Source organism: Paramormyrops kingsleyae, chromosome 5 (genome assembly GCF_048594095.1).
Source record: "Paramormyrops kingsleyae isolate MSU_618 chromosome 5, PKINGS_0.4, whole genome shotgun sequence".
Classification (NCBI taxonomy): domain Eukaryota; kingdom Metazoa; phylum Chordata; class Actinopteri; order Osteoglossiformes; family Mormyridae; genus Paramormyrops; species Paramormyrops kingsleyae.
Genome location: NC_132801.1, coordinates 26,380,574 through 26,399,051, shown reverse-complemented (window position 1 = coordinate 26,399,051; position 18,478 = coordinate 26,380,574).

Here is an 18,478-nt window from a genome sequence, read left to right as displayed (position 1 = left end):
AAGTGTATACATTATGTTTTTGTATGGGTGGGTGATTTTTTCCTAAGACAACTTTTATGGATAAGAATCTGCAATGAAGTCATAGGTTGCATTCTTTAGTAAAACACAGCTTTGGTACATCTCGTAAAATTCAACATTATCCAAAGGCAGAAGTAGAAAATAAAAACGGAATTTGTTTAAGGAACTAAACTGTCAATAACCAACTTCTTTTATTATGTGGTCAATGTAGTATGTCAACATTTTCAAAGTGTAATAATGCAAATAAAGTAATAATGTAATAAACTGAAATCCACAAGCAGGACAACAATAATCCATAGTAAACCTGTAGTTAAACCTGTTGTACAAGGTAATAACACATGAGTAAGGATTGAGTAATGAAGTATGCTGCTCTTTGAAAGCACAGAAGAATTTTATTTATAATCTAGATAAAATGGGATACCAGCGAGGAATGTTCTAGAAATAGCTGAAATTCTTTCCTGTGTTTCATAAATAGTACTGTTCCTGTTGATCTTCGTAACCCTCCCTAGGAAAAGCAGCTTGAAGATGGAAATGGATGGATGACCTGGATCTGCAAGGAGCTCTCCTGCAGCTTCAATACGTGTATTATGGGTTATTTCGTTCCCACCGGAACCTTCAGCACCCACTAAACTGCTGTATCACTTCATGGAAAGAAACACACACACACACACGCACCTCACAAAACACCTTGATCTGCTAACAAATCCAATTACTTTGATAACTTTCCACTATCCTGCTCCCTTAAACGATAATTCAATTATTTAAATACCGGCCCAATTAAAGTTTCAACTTGACTTCAGTGAAACTGAAGTACTGAAATCCATGACCGGGTTAAGCTGGAAGGCAGATGGACGCCCCACCGATATTACATGGAAGCTTGATTTTGTTAATGTGTCTGTGATGCATCGGGTCCATCGTAAATAAATGGTCACTGAGGTCCATGTCACAGAGTGACCCCAATGTGCAGCTCTGACCTGCATGTGATTTCCCACATCAGTGACGTTTGCATTCACAGGCTGCTTGACAGTGTTTTGGGTCCTTAAGCAAATATTTAAGCACTTGTTAATTATTTTCCCCCCACAAGCATCCCAGGTAATTAATTAGGACAGATTATTAAGAATAACTACCTGTGTGAGACCATAAAGAATTGTGGGATTTGTGATAATTCCCAAATTATTTGTTTTTATGCATTTTGCGTTGATAACCTGAAGTGGGTTACAGCCAGAAAAAAACAAGTCTTGTGTAAACTGCTATAATGTTAACAGCTGTTGCTGGTCAACACCCACTCCCTGGAGAACAAGCTAGCGAGATAAAACTGAGGACCTTCAGGCAAAACAGACTGTGACGGGGACATAGCAGTCAAGGGTAAAGCTAATTAGAGCAGCACAATGGGTTGGGAGCATGCTAATGTTGCTTACTTAAGTCAAAGTGATGTGGTGTGGACTCTGACTTGCAGAGACATCCGCTTAAAATGGGATACAGTCCTATCAGTTGCAATCCCACAAGCAAACATTTGTCTCCATTCACCCAGAAATATAGCATTGTCCCACTCAGATTTCGCAATGAGTTCCGTGTTTACTTCCATGGAGATCACTCTCTATTCGTTTCTGTCTGCCTGTCATATGCTGAGCACAGCAGGCCATCAAAAATTTAGCACTTACAAGAGGAGTTCCTTGCTGGATTCCTTAATAAATTTCTGTACACACATGTTTAACAGTTATGGTTTAGATATTTGTTTTTCATGAGAAACTCTCATTACATCCGTGGTTTCTCCTACCTCATACTCTTTGGTAACTGGGATAACATTAGATTATCTAAAGTACAATACTCAATACTTCAAAAAGCTGCTTAAATCATTGCATTTTTATATTGATCAACTGAAGTCATTAACTCCTTTCTGCAAATGAATATTTTTACATTTTGATTTAAACTAATGCTGATACTCCCACATTGACAAGGCTCCATTTCTCCATAATTTGTGATAAAAATTGTGCCAATAAATCATCACCGATGCCCTGAAGACTATGTAGGCTGCTCTGTACACTCTATCCGATGGGATGAATGAACCATAAATGCTCAAAGACATCACTTGTTTGAATGTCCCCAGTTTCTTGCTGCAAGTTACACTAAATACAGCTGCTATAACGTTGTGTCATGGGACACAAGACATTCTACTGTAACGAGACATAAAAAGCACTTTACATTACAGGTAGTATTATTGCAGACTGAAACAATGTATGTCTTTACATCAGATCAGAGACTCCAGATGGAACTCACTGTGAATGTTTATACAGTCATTTGCTTTGTTTTCTATATCAAACTGGGAAGCTAGTGGAAACTTCTTTATCTGGGAGGGCTGCCACTGGAAAAAGGCAAGACGGCCACTCATTCCCTCTGTTTGAATTGTCTTTTCAACCATTCGTAGCGTGTTTAGCTAAATGTTTTTTTTTTATCTGCACAGATGTCATATGTTTGTTAATATAATTAAATGCAGAAAAACTGCATAAGGCAGCATAATTTTTTATTTGCCCTGTAACAACTCCCTCTGTGCATGTTTCAAATGTTCAGGTTCATCATGCACATAAATCTGGAAGACATCAGTCACCTGTACATTAATGTCCTACTGTACTTTTCATGGCACTGTAAATCTAATCATGACAGCTCTTCTAATTTTACACAGCAGGAACAGAATTTGCTTTGTTTATGTGAGCGCCAGCTGAAGGATGTTTGTTTGATAGGGGATTTGTGACCTAACTCAATGGCTGTGCGTGCATAACTTCTTGTGATCTCAAACTGCACAGATGTGAACAAAGGTTGACTTGACTCTTTAACATCTTGCAGTAATCGTTCACTCGTGTTTATCCTCATCCTTGGCCACACACCTCATGCCATCTGGTAAATTGCTTTCATAGCCTATCATGCCTCTCGTGTTACAGCCCCCTGTATAACTTTTTGGAGAGGGCAAATCAAGGAATACATTATAAGGTCAACACTAGCAGAAGCTTGTATGGGATTAATCTGTTGCAGTGGAACAAATGGGGGAGATGTGTGGTTATACTGGAGGTCTGTTTGATCTGGTTTTGAGGGATAGGGGTAAGAAAGAGCACAGACTTCCTTCCCCTCAGTGCTCACACCTGTAACAGATCAAAGGCCATTACAGAGCTAAAAGGACACTGGGCAGTCTGAGTCATACCCAGTGTTGCAGTGAGTGGGTCACTGCACAGGCAGTCAAAGACTAGCCCTAGTTAAGTCTCCAGGTACCATTTAAAGAACAACGTGTGATGCTGTGTTAAGCTTCACGGAAAATCTCATACATTTTATGGATATTAGCTGCAATGGATTAGACCATCTATAAATACAGAAAGAGAAAATGACTTGTTAGATTATGATAAAGAAAGCTTGAGGACTTCACATTAACAAATATCCAGACACAGTAGAGGTATACTGCATATTTATGAAATCTCATCTGTGTGTTCACAGCTGTTTAAATTGTGGAATATGTAACATATTCCTGTGGTTCATGTCCAGAATTCCCTGATGGTTTGCCCTTGCCATAGCACGGTATCCAGTATGAGGTCCAAATAAATAACTATGCCAGCTGTTTATCTGTGGACAGATGGCTGTGTGGAGAACATGCTAAAAAATGCTAATTCATTTCTTAGACACTCTGAGAGAGAACATGGGTGTGGGAAACAAGTATTATGATTAAACTATCTGCAGGTCATGAAACAACCCTGGTCTATCTTTGGAAGCCTAGTACAGTTTGTGATCTGTCAGCTTGCCACACCTTCATTTGTTGGGGCGTACACCAACCTTTCATGAAGCAGATAACAGCTTTCAAAAAGAGCTATTATCCCATAACTGGGAGGTGTATAATTATGACATAATGATGTGAATGAAACTGCCCAATTGCTTTTGGGTCTGCATGGCTGTTTATCCTATTATTCCAGATGTAGACAAGCACCCTGCCAAATATTTCATAGATTGTATGGGATCTCTTTGCTTTTTAATCTAAAATATTAAGTAACAGTGTTTGGGTGTTTCGTATTCTCCTCTGGCACAGTGTAAGCAGAGGCCTTTTGTTATCCATGGTATTTTGGCGCCGAAATTTCATATAATGTTACAACACTTCAGTTGAGCTTTCAGATTCTTCCCATCATATGAAACTGTGATATATATTATTGCTAAATTATTTTCTATAGCCCCCATTAATATTCGAGGGAGCCTTAAAACAAGGTAATACCATGTAACCTCCAGTACCTCCAGCCCTTTCTCATCTCCAAGCTTCTCCTGCTATTTTAATAAGGCTGCAATTGAATGTGATTTCAGGAATTGGCTGTGGGACCATTTGAGGAGGATACAAGCCTTTAATCGCACATAGAGATTATTATACCTGCTATGTCTGGTTCTATAATGCACTGAGGAAATTGTAAAAAGCCTGCCATCATTCCACTGAAAACGGGGAAGTTTGATAATTCTGACTAAACAATGCAAATGACAGTCTATGAAGAGGAGCTTTGTTAAAGAATAACACTCAGTTAGGGCATGTTTCAGATTCTCAAAATTTAAATCCAGTCTGTGTTAACAGTGCCTTTGATTTTGTTTTTATAGTATCTACTTTGTTAACGTAGAGTGACAATTATAATGGTCAAATTACAGCTTCTTTGCACCAAACGCATGACTGCATTTTCAAACACATAATTCTCTCGCGCTCCGATGCAGGGCAGTTTCTCTCAGTATCTGTGCACCATTTTTAAAGGCAGGCGGGGAATCCAGGCCTCAGTCTCTGAGTGCTACTCTCCCACCTGAGACTAATTACTCCACGTTCAGCAAAAACAACTTTTAACAAGCAAACACCATGTAGTTTATTGCACCATTAACAAAGCACTAGCTATTAAGGTAATTTAACATTAGCTCGGTTAGAATATAACAGTTACCCTTCCTAGCTATCGGCTAAACTAAATGCTTTTTTCCCCTCTCCTGCAGTGAACTGCAAAACACATGTTGTCATTCAGCAGAAGTGGTTCAAAGTTCACCAGAGGATCTTCTGCTATAGTCCTCAACTCAACACCTGAATGGGCCATTATGAAATAAAAATGTGCCTTTAATCTGTTCAGGGAGCATCTTCTTTGTATCTGTGGTTCTTTTCAACTTATGTAGCGTTCAATTCACTAACACCCATTTGAGGAATTCTTACTTAAAAGGATGATTCAATTATATAGCATTAATGGCCAAATGCATGGTAGCTTATACCTTTTTCAAGGAGAAATGGGCATGAGTAAAGATCTGAGTGAGTTTGAGTGACAGCTGACTGTGAGGATCCCATATCCCTGTCTATTTTGGAGATACACTGGTGTAATCTTCTGGCCATGACGATTGTCAAAGTCACTCAGATCATTACCCCTGTCCATTTCTTCTGCAATCAACATGTCGACTACGAGTTCTGCATGTTATATCGCAGACCTTGACATGCACCATTTTTACAAAATAATCAAAATTGTTCAATTCACGTGGGGGTGGTCATAATGTTTTGGCTCATCGGTGTATACATATTTATATCAGTGGTTCCTAACCGGGTCCTTGGGGACCCCGATACGTTCCACATTTTTGCTTCCTCCCAGCTCCCTGCATACAGTGCTTCTAGGAGGGAGCAAAAATGTGGACCGTATAGGGGTCCCCAAGGACTGGGTTGGAAAACCCTGATATATCTGTTTTCATTCCTGTGAGACTTTCCACATTTTGACACAGACCCAAGCTGTGAATCCCATTGCTTTGTTTGTACTATTTTTCTCAGATACATGGTCACTACCAAGCACTCCCACAGTGCATGAGTCACTAAATTTATTGTTTTTAGTTTCAAACTATGTAAGCCACATGCATTGGAATGTTTCTGGACCTTCTAATGGACTCGATATACAGGCTTTAAGGTTGGATGTTACTGCAGGAGCCTCAGGCAGAATAAAAGCCTCTTTATTTAAAGAAAAACAGCATTGCAGCTTGTAGTGAAATGTACAAAAGAGCATAATGGTTCATATCTCAGTCCAGGAGAGTGTGTTGCGGCTCAGACTTTCATGTTTTTGTTTAGTCTTTGCTTTTCAGAGGTGGATGATTATATTACTATTATGGATAAGGGAACATGACTGGACACAGAAAGAATTTTTAACTACACCTTTCCTTATTCTTTCTCTGAATATTGATTGTGTTTACTGTATATTTCTCTATAGGATGTGCACAATTAGATCACTGGTACATATGTTGATTGTTGTGCAAATTGCCTCCGACTCGGAATGTCGGCTGTGTGAATTTAACATCTGTTTTCACCCAGAGCATTAAAATGCTCCTTGAGGATAGTTAGATAAAGATTGCAATGTGCTTTCATGAAAAGTGGAGACCCTTTCATGCAGAGAAATATGTGGGAGATATTTGTTCTCTTAGGCTGTCAAGAAAAGCTAAACAAGTTAAACTGCATTAGCCGTAAAGCTGAAGCCGTCTCTGCAAGGTAACATTATCAGGGGACAGTCCTTGAATACCAAACAATGTATTTAAAATGGAATTGTGAATTAGACAGACAATATGAGCTTAATAAACTAACAGTATGATTTTCAATGTTAGATAAATATAGTGGCATCCCATCCAGGGTGACCCTGTCATGAATTCTGCAGTGCTTACTGGTGTATGTCACTGGCTGACCCTGTACTGGATAGCTGGTTATGACACATAGGATTAGAAAATGAATATGCACTGGACAGAATGTTCTTTTTGGTTACTCTGTATTACTTAATAGTGAATCTAATGTTACTCATTGCTAATACAGTACAACAACACAAGCTATATTTTGAGCAAAGTGTTGGAAGTTATGGTTTTAATGAAGCCAAACTGGTTATCATTACCAGTCCAGGGGAGTGTCGGTAGCAGACTGGGAGTTTGGGGGCAGAGAGCAATCTTTGTGTGAAGCATACAGGGTTTAGTTTGCTGTCAGATATTATTTGTGATTTTATTTGCTGTGAAATAATATGAGCAGTGTTTTATAAAGCGGTATGAAAACCAGAGTATCACAACCTCCAGATAGTCACGTTTATAACAGGGTCATGAATTAGCTCAGAGTCCATATAGGACTCTATTTAGTTGTAATAAACCCAGTTAATCTCTTTGTGGGGTGAAATTAGCAAACGGATACCTGCTTGCAATAAGTCACCCTGAGAGCTCATATTAACAAAAAAAAAGGTTCCATCGCTGTTTTTTCAAAGATCTGTTTGAAATTATGAAGTTTTAAAAAGTAATTTCTTTTTCTCACAAAACTTATTCACAGAGTATGATGTTAATACTGTTAACATTAAACCAAACTGATGGATTTAATTCCAGAGAGCACATATATTGCGTATCTACTTAAATATTGGGGTTTTCAAGCTCAGTCCCTGACAGGACTGCTGTTTACAGTCCAGCTATTAATATCCCATAAGGCCATTCATCTTTTAAACTTCAAATTTAGTAACTGATTTAGATGTAGCATACAAGGGTGTTGCTAATTAAATCCTGTTTCTTTGGGGGGCATAATGCCATATTTTGGAGAAAATGTTCATGTATAAAAGTATAGATAACCTCAATTAAAGTAAAAGTGACTGAAACAGCCATTAGACATTGTGCAGGCATTGCCACCAGTGCTATATGTGAAGCATCTGGCCACCAGTGAGAATATCACACTGCGGGGGCTATGACACTCAGGGCAGCTTTATGGGGGGCACTGTGGTCTTACACCTTGGCCTAGGGTATTAAGTCTGACCTGGGGGGGTCAGTTCCTGTCCCTGGCCTGTGTGTGGCTTCCCTCCTGCCGTCCAGCCTGAGCTGGTTTCTCCATATTGCCCAGAGTCTGAGGGTATGGCTTGCGATGGACTTAGGCTCCATTAAGGATGTTCTCTTGTCCTGTGCTGCCTGGGATTGAGGCTCTGTGTTGGAGTACACATGCATTAAAAAGCTTTTTTTATGACCTGAAACAGCACCTATATGTTTTCAGCCTTTCTCCACAAGTGCTTCGCACTGGTCATATGCAGAGCGATCTGCATGTTTAGGCATCTGCATGTATCTCTTTGAACACGCTGTTCCCTTTATTTGTGTGTAAAGCTTACTTTGTTGTTGTTAATGCTGACAAGGGTTCAGGGTTGGTGCGAGGAGGTCATGGGTGCGACTTCCGATCTGTGCAGGGAGTTGCCATGTTCACAATTCTGTGCGAGTTTGCTCTCACTGCCGTAATACACGTGGTTAGTGAGGCATTGTCTCCGAGTTGCCTGAGGTGTGTGACTGTGCATGTAAGTGTGTGTTTCCTGGGATAGGCTCAAACCTCAGTGGGACCACATACTAAATAAGCATTTACGGAAAATGGATGGTTGTCTTGCCATATTACTACCTGCAGGCTTCAGTGCCTTGTTCAGTCTTGAGGACACGGGAGGTTGTTGATACAGATTATGTAAGAGACACAATAAAAGACGGTGGTTATATTAATAAGATCCACAATGTGCAGGCTGATTCTCATTTACATTATATAACATGATTACCACATTCAACAAATACATATTAAATATGCCCACAATATTCTGAAATATACTGCTATATTTCAGAAGCCATAGACAATGTGCTTTTGATTTTGCATGACCATATTCATGTTTATTCGCCTTTTTCTCAGCGAGGATGCCAGCAGAGAAAAGGTTGATCCACATTCACAAGGCCAGGAACTTTATCAGACAGAAAGCTTGGCTGTCAGCAGACCTTGACAGGCATCCAAAGATCCAGGGATAAACATAACAGAAATGAGCCTGGCGGAGATTAAATGAGTCTCCTTTTTTTTGCCCTGACTGTCATGTGCTGGGGAAGACCCTGGGGCAAGCAGGCTGCTGTTATTTAAACGTCTGATAGAAAATGAGCGGCGACCTGCACCATCCCTCCTGGTGTGACCGACTGATTAATCGGGCTGCCGTGACGGCTTGTTTAATTGAGTCGATTTGACCTTCCTTGCAGCTTCAGAGTATCCAGCGTTCACTAATCAATGGTTTTAGTGCTGCCTCATAATTAAGGGGTTCCAACCGTTGCTGAATCAGGTTAAAGCACTAAATGAAATTTGTATTTCGGTGGCTGTGTTGTGCTTCTGGTGAATCTTGCAATCTAGAAAATCCATACTAATTCCTAAGGGAATTCAGTTTCCATAATAATAATACTGTTCCCCATGGATAAGGACCTAAATCCCAAAGAGGGGAGAGGATGAAGAAGAGACATTGATTGATGATATATTTTATCCTGTAAAGTCTCCCTATGGAATTTGTCAGATCTGTTTGTGCCTTTTAATGTCTGCTTGTTGTGTGTGCTCTTCAACGACCCAGCCTCAAACAGTGGCTAAGCACCGACAACGACATAATCTAAACCGGGACGCCAGAAATATCTGGAAAAACTTTTCGCAAAGAGATTCCTGGGGAATATGGGGCACGCAGGAGATTCCAGGCATCCGGAGAATTTGCATAAATGAGTTTCTGTAGCTTGTATCTGGAATTTAAAACTGACATTTAACCTCCAGTCTGGTAGGGAAGCAGTGTTTGGTGGAGGGACGGTGTGAGGGGAGAGTGGCTGCATCACCCCTTGGCATCTTATCGGGAGTCTGGCTGACGAGTGCAGTCAGATGGAACCAGGGCGTGTCAGATCGTGCCGGGTGAGACTGGAGGGCCTTGTTTTCCCCTTTATCCCACATGAGCATCTTACCCTCTGCAGGTCTCTGCCTATCCCTGTCCCAGTCACATGAGCTCTCCCTAGCAGTCCCCTTGCTGTCAGTAGCCCGTTATGGTGTGCGCGCATGTTAGGGAGCGGGTGTATTTGTCAGTGACATTTGCTACATTCTTGTCATTAAACAGTAAGGTAGCACATTGTGTTGTGTCCATTGTTAGTCTCCCCGGCTGCTGGGGCTGTTCGTTTCCCCTGACCTCTTAAGGGTGAGAGCTCCCTGCCGGTGCTGGAGCTTTCGTCTCCTCTCTGCTTCTGGCTGCAGCCCCTGAATAATAAGCAACCAAATTGTCCAGGGCTACAGGAAGCAGGCACCGTTTGCAAGGATAACCTTGAGAAAGTTGTGGTGGGGTGTTGATTGCTTTCCACATATGGCAACTTTTTTTATTGCCGTTACGTCATGACCAATAGGAATGTCACGGCAGTTGTGAACCTTAGTCGTACAACTTGAGTTGAGCTCCTTGACTCTGATCTACATGCTGTTGAGTTTTTAGATATGGTTTCCTTCAAACGGTCATCTTGGATATTAAATGCTGCAGCAGAGACTTTCACAGGATATTTTTGCAGTGATGTTTCATAGATACAACTTGCCTGCTAAGATCAATTTTACGTACAAGATTTTAAATGGCCTTTTTATGGTACTATATATTTTTGTTATATATCTATAACTGTTATACATTTAGGTATATTTGCATTTATATATAAGTAGAAATATTTTTAGTATATATACTTTATGTATATTTATATTTTGTATATTCTATATTTTAAGTATACATTTTATATATCTCTAACTGTTATACATTTTAAGCTGCTTCTGCTACTATCAGAAACCTCAGAATGAATTATAGGTGAGCAAAGTAGCGTCTCAACCTTGTTAGTTCCAAAGACTCATGGACGTATAAAATAGCAACATGGCCTGAGCTCCAAACGTGATGTGGGATTGTGGGTTGCTCCGTGCTTTTCATTGCCATGTGAAATAACAGGCCTCTGCAGCATGCTGAGTCATAAGGCCCTGCTTATTTCATCTTCTGTGCTTGAGACAAGGTAATGGAAAGCTATCTGTGAAGGACTGTGATTCAGTGCATTTGTGTGTGCCGTGCGGAGGGGGGCCGTGTTTACTCAGTGGGCGTTGCTGTTGAGACACGAGGCCTCCCCAAGGAGCTCTCTCTGTAACTCCTTAAATATATATTGAAAAAGACACAAATAGGACCCCAAAGTGTCACAAAACTGACAAGAAAGACACAACAGCTAGGAAAAATAATGAAAAAAGAAAACCAAGAAATCAAAGCCAGATATCAGTGTCTGTTTTAAGGTGGGAGTTGTGTCTGCTTTATTAATTTGTATCATGGGACATGGTTTGTGACAAAGTTAAACTGCCGGTTAAGCTCTTCTTTATCCTGACTCTTGCCTCTGTTGTTTTTATGTCTGTGTTTCTAGTCCAAAATGTATACTTGAATTAATTCAGTTTTTTGAAGGGCTGTTTAAGATTTACTGTCAACGTTCTTTTGTCAGAGCAACCTGTCATGAAGCTTTATTTATTTTATTTTGATTAACATTGCAGTGTGAACCACCCTTGGTAGTTCATCATCTTGGTTTTATACAACATACACTGCAGCTTTATTTGTATCACTCATATATTCATCAAAACCTGTTACTAATACTCAAAGCTCACCTTTTTATAACTCTATGTAACAAACAGGCCATGCCACTCCTTAAAAGCTTAGCAGTGCAGTTGCATCACACCTCTGGGATCAGGGTTTGAATCTCCACCAGTTCTCCATGTGTGTGGAGTTTGCACGTTCTCCCCATTTCGTTCGTGGGGTTCCTTCATACCCCAGTTTCCCCCTACAGTCCAAAAACATGGACAGTTGGAGTTACCAAATTGCCCATAGGTGTGAATGGTGTGTGAGTGGATGGTGTGTGTGCCCTGCGATGGGTTGGCGCCCCACCCTGGGTTGCTTTCCCTGCCATGTGCCCACAGCTTCTGGGATAGGCTCTACCCCCATGCCACCCTGAATTGGTCAAGTGGGTAAGAAAGATGAATAGATAATTATTTAACCTGATGTTTGAAGGAAATCATTTTAGTGTTTTCTTTCTTGCACTGTTTGTACGATTTATTATTTATATAAACTAAAACTGACACAATTATTTGTGCCTCCCCCACAGACACACACACCCTAAGGCCAAAAAACAGACTTCTGATTCTCGGGCCAAATCTTCTTGCATATGTCTTCCCTGCTCAACCTTAAATCTCACATCTGTTGCCCTTAAGCCATTCCTACAGTCTATTTTCCATCTAGAAGCAGCATCAATCACTTTTCTCCCAAGTGAGGAGAGATTTGGGGCATCACCATCCTGAAACAGTGTGAAATGATGCCCGATGCACCACTGTTCTGGATCCCAGCTTGGACTGGGCCGTCTCACATATTTTGTATTGACTGCTGTCAATGATGGAATATTAACTGTGTGGCTGCATAAATTATCATTCAGTCCTTCTGCTGAGCTTACATAACATAGGTATTGATGGTGTTCTGTAATTTGCTTTAAGACTTATCTCCCTCAGGCTTGGACTTCCAGAAATACGAGGGGATCTTCAAACAGCTGATTCTCCAAATGGTTCACTGTCATCCTAGACACTTGTCTGATTCCTACTGATGAATCTGGTCTTCACAATTATGTGCAGTGGTGTAAGAGTGTGGTTTTTAAGGGGGTGGGGTTCTTACATAGGAAGTTGATAGCCTGCTTATTTACAGAGTGTAAATATTTGAACACTGGTGTCGAAGGTTTTGTTTAATTCACCTGTGGGAAAACAGAACATGAATAGTGTATTTGGAATTGTTTTGCAAAAACCGAGGCCCCAGTGAGAAGGACACCCCCAGATACGGCATTTGCACAGTCTGGTGTCCAGGATTCATTTGCTATTGATATTCCTTCGAGTTTGTGCTGACGTGTTCAGCTGTGTGTAACTAAATGATAGGCTCCATTCAATCATGCCTTTGACTGTTATAAGAGCAGTCAGGTAAGTAAAATTCAGAATAGCTGGATTTACAAATTTTAAACTTCATGCCACGTTGGATTGTTTTATTTTGAGGTAATTTTATCATAGCAGATATAATACGTCTTCCTGGGAAATGTATTTTGTCTTGTGTTAATGCCTGACCTTGGATCAGCCTCAGCTGCTTATGATTCGAAATCCCTAGCTGAGAGGAAGCACGCTGTTCTTCCAAGCTGAACCTAAAATCCCACTGGTGCTAGCATTGTTCAGCTCGGGTCTATATGGGCTCCCACAGGGTCAAATTTCATTGTGCTGCAGCTCTAACTGTGGCGCATTGCGTGTCAGTGTGAAGCGGACTGCACTGACACATTGAGACAATAGAACTAGACAGAATAACAGACTCTTACTATAGATCCACATGAAGAGCAACCATGTCCTGTTGCACTTTGGCTCTTTTCTGATCTATGGGTTTTCTTCTCAAACCCTTGTTTACCATCTTCCTTTCAGTCTAGTCAGGAGTACCCAGCATGCACCAGGGCCTGATTCTCCCAGAAGCCAATGCTGCATGAGATTCTAACCTGGCAAGGAACCTGGAAAGCAGGCAAATCCCACTAATTAATTGAAATGGAAGCACTCCAAACCAGGGGGTACCTGGAAACTCTGGGCCCCTTGATAAAATGTCACCTTGGCCCCCCCCCCGCCAAATTTAATGCATAATTTTTATGTATGCAAGGGCCCCTGTCAAGTGTTGTGCCACCTGAATCTGTTAGGGTATCCACGCCCCTCCGACGCCCCCGTTCTGAACACTTAACAGCAATATTTATCCTTTGGCTTTGCTGCTGTTTTATGGTTAAATTATATGGAAGCGGGCAGAAATGGTATATCCCAGAAAATAACTACAGGGCACCAAAGCCTAACAATTTTTGAAAGGATTTTTACATTTTTATTTCTGGAGATAATGGAGTGCCAAGTAATAGATTATATATCAGCCAGATATCTTCTTAATTCAGATCCTTGTGCCATAGCCCAATCGTTCTAATTAGCCAGAAAGACAGAGGGAATTGACAGAATAAATTGTTCACACTGATTATCTTAGGCTTTAAAATGGCAATCAATGTCCATTCCTTTAAAAAGTCTGGAAACTAGTGATCCTGTTTGCTGTTGGCCTGCAACGTGCAATCGTTTGATAGCCATGGGTTCTTTGTGGAGTTTAATTTTGCTAATGAAGATTTCATGATGCTCCGTCTGGGCACTGAACCAGGACTACAAAAGGAATGTTGAACAAAAGTGTTTTTGGCACAACTGCATGAAAGCAATACGGGTAAATGGATGATCCGGGACAGCAACATCATCCATTACATCAATGCTTTGGCAAAGCCTTCCTGTATCTTATTGTACCGTGCATGTCTTATACTAGGCTGCTCCTGTAGTTTGCTTTGCTCAGCTGATGGGCAGATGTCCTGTGGTTCAGGATGTGGCCTCTCATGCTTATGGAAACTCGCATCTGGCACCTGGGACTGTCATGCACTCCTTCTGCGTAAAAGTAAACATTTGCATGAAGGAAGTGAGCAGCGAGGGGGAATTACTGACTCAGAGCCGTGTGTGTGTGTGTGTGTGTGTTGCACACGGGATACAGACTCACCCTCTGTACCTTCTGTTTATCGTTTTGTAGATCGGCACACATTTGCACTGAGCTAAAAAGGTAACATGTAGATCACATAACGTGTTCAGAGTGTTGGTGCCAGGGAGAAGGACCCCAAGTGACCACCTGTGCAGGCCCCCCAAAAATAACCACTTAGAGGTGTTAAAAAAGAATGATTAAGACATGGTGTCTTTTGCTTTCTAGGGTGTGCCACCCCTCCGGTTCATAACATTTACGATGACCAGTCGCCATCCCACCCCCAGAATGGCATCCTGGTCACGCCACTGCCCTCCACTCCGCCTAGCAATCATATTTGTCCTGGTCCCGACACTGGGCTGCAAACATCTCTCTGTAATGGAGGGGGCGTGTGTGACACGATATCTTCCATGATTGAAAAGCCCTCAGAGAAGGACTTTGCCAGTGCCAGGAGACCCGGAGCGGCTAATGGACGGCACACGGCCGCTGGCCCACATTCCCCGTGCCCCTGGATCGATGACTTATGTGACTGGTGACAGCCTTAGCTAAACAGACTGCTGCCTCTGAGAGCATTGCTAGGTTCTGTGAAATACGTGCCGAAGGGATGAGTAGTCTTTCCATCCTACAGTGCAGGTGTGTATATGGCAGTGTGTCTCAGTGGGAGAGAGTGAGGGAGAGAGAGAGAGAGAGCAAGAGAAAGAGAGAGAGAGTTAAGGCAGCTACACGTGCGTGGTAGCTCACATGAGTGGGGGACCCATGTGACAGACTTATCCACAGTCCCCCCTCGCTTTCCAAAAGCTCTGTCTCTCTCTGGCTCCCAGGCAGATGATTACCAGTCAGCAGTGCTCCTATCCAGTGCAATCAATCCACACCACAAGAGTGGAGGGCACTTCCCAAGCGAATGATACTGACTCCCTTCCCCTTAAAGCTCAAGTCGCCCTCAAGATGTGTCTACTGGCCCCCAAGGACTTAGTCACCCAGTAAAAACCACTGTTTCTACCTATTCAAATTCACCATTTTATCCTTCACCTGTTAAGTATGTATATTTTTAGGCAAAGAGGATTTCCTAGATGAAGGCATGAGAAACATCACCTCCGGTAAATGTGGATCTATACATAGATTAAATATATTTAAAACATCAGTGGGCAAATTATCGTGATATGAGCAAGTAAACATCACAGATATGGGTTTATGAGTATCATGCGGCTTGTAATTCCAGACGAAACACAATTATCTTTCCGAGAACTCTTTAGTTAGAAAGAGGCCAAAAATGTGTATTATTTTGGGCTGTTGTTTGTCCTGGTGCTGCATTTTCGACATCTCTCTTCAGTCTCTCCTGGAATCCCTATCTAATTTCATGCAGGACACGGCCCAACTGGGTAGATCGCCTATCCGATACAGACATCCTGCACGAAAAATAACCTCTTATGCTCAACAGTGCGGAGTTCCTTACAGAAGTATTCAGACCTCTCCTGCAGAATTTAATGAAATTACATAATTATAATTTAACATCTTTCCAGGCTAATATTAAATTCAGAACCTGCATGTAAGATTTAGATCAAAGTCTGTTTACTTAATTAAAATGAATTGACAAAATAAATACTCTCAGTCTCTCCTAGTTTGCTTGAGGGTTGCTTCAGGGCAGCGTGAAACAGGAATGGCTCCGCAGATTCTCAATGCACATACGTATAAGCTCCGTAGGTGTTCAGGTCCTTTGCGGCAGGCGGACATTCCCAGGAACGATGGCACCTCCGTCACAAGAGGGACTTTGTGTGGATCGTCATTGTGATTGGAACCCTGGCCGGGCTGCTGAAGGGAATCGGTGTGGAAATCTGACACTCACCTGCCTGCCTATCAAAGGGAACCTTCACAGTGCCGCTCTTGTCTTCCAAGGTCGTCTCATCAATAGCTTTCTGAGCACAGGAAACGCCCCTCTTTTAACTAGGTTCTTGTGCTGTTACAGGGCTATGAAAGTATATGAGTGTCACATGATACATACTCTGAAATCTAACTCTAGTACCGGGTCATTATGAGCTTTGAGTGCATCATTGGGGAGATGGACCTCCTGAGAACACATTGGGCCCAGTTCTGAGCACAGCCTATGTGCTAAAATACAGGTGATGCTTTGGCAAAAACCCTCATGCAGAGTGGCGCATTGAATCGTCAGCTTAATATTCACGTTAAGAAAAAGACATCAGCACAAAGTCCAGACCCAACATCTCTCAGTCATGCTCTTTTGTTCTTCTGCACTGTGCTCCATTTGCCATGTTCCACAACTACTTTGAAACTCATTCTCGAATTGCACCGTTTGTCCAGTATTGCTCTACTGTGTCTCCTGTCCCCTGATACTCTTCCCTGCAACTATAGCATAAAATTTTAACTGTATTCCTCTGAACATGCGTGACAATAAAACCTGAAACCTGAACCTGAACATGGTATGAGGATGATGGTACCGGAAGTCGTTGCCACCAGGCCGGCCTGGAGCAAATGCCGTTGGGCCAAACCGGTGTCCCATGTGGAATTCCCGGCTGAACGGAACCTGCAGTTCTGAGTCACACAGTTTCAGGGCACAGAGTTTCCATTCTCTCACTTCTGGGATGTGAAGCCATGTGTTTGAAACAGAACAGACGGGTCTGGTGATCCAGCTTTTTGTCACCTTGTTTGGATGCCTTCTATACCATACAACAGCCTGCTGTTATTACAGTGTAATACCATACAACAGCCTGCTGTTATTACAGTGTAGTACCACACAACAACCTGCTGTTATTACAGTGTAGTACCATACAACAGCCTGTTGTTATTACAGTGTAATACCGTACAACAGCCTGCTGTTATTACAGTGTAATACCACACAACAACCTGCTGTTATTACAGTGTAATACCACACAACAACCTGCTGTTATTACAGTGTAATACCACACAACAGCCTGCTGTTATTACAGTGTAGTACCACACAACAACCTGCTGTTATTACAGTGTAGTACCATACAACAACCTGCTGTTATTACAGTGTAATACCGTACAACAGCCTGCTGTTATTACAGTGTAATACCACACAACAGCCTGCTGTTATTACAGGACACTCTCAGGGTTTTCATCTAGCAGTTATAGCCCTTGCTATTCAACAAGTGCTATACCTGGCTGTGTTAGTTACCACTACTGCTGCAGGCAAACGCCATTGTTCACCTCTTGTGTTTATAGAGAAGTTTCCAGCTACATGCTACTGAGTTTCAGGAGCAATTTAGGTAAACAACATCTCGTTAGCAAACAGTTGGGTGTTAAATATTTGTGTACCTGAAAGACATAAAAAAGCAATATATAATAACCTGATTTAATCACAGGAAAAGATACACATTATATAACTACTTACACGGAGTAAGGAAAAAAAATGCAGATACACTGAAACCTAACAAGAATGTGTTTACATGGCCATAGATGTGCTTTTTCACCAGTAGTTGAATTACTCTGATATTTTTCCAAAGCATGAGATAAAATTTTCCTCACTAACCTATAAGCTAATTGTGCTTGTAGTCATATCTTCATTTGGACTCTCAATGGGGATTTTCTGTTAATTGTCCTTTTTAAAGAAAATAGTATACTGTCTGCTTCACCTTGGACAAAACAGTCTGCCAGATAAATGAAGAATGTTTTCCGCAGGACTACTTATCTACCGATTTGCCAATTTCTGGTGTTCCTATGGTGATAGATTTTAAGAAAATAGCAGTTGATGTTTTACCTTTAAGATGGTGGTCAGGTTCAATAGCTCATTATATCTGTAGATGTTTGCTGCTGTCATACTCAACTGTCGGTCTGACTTAATGTAGCCAGGATGTGAATGACACACAGGCCCATGCCTGAGATTTATTTATAAGGTAAATGTTATGTAGATACATGAAGTTGCCGACGGGGACAACAGGAGACTGCTGAAAGGAGTCACAGGCGACTCAGCACTTTCTCGGGGCGGATTAAAGTGACTCCCGGCGCTTTGGGCCCACACGAACGACGGAAGGCCTTGATTCAATTACTGCCAGGATGGAGGCAGAGCAAGTTCTAAAAATACGAGTGGATAATGCAGCGTGGAGACCGCC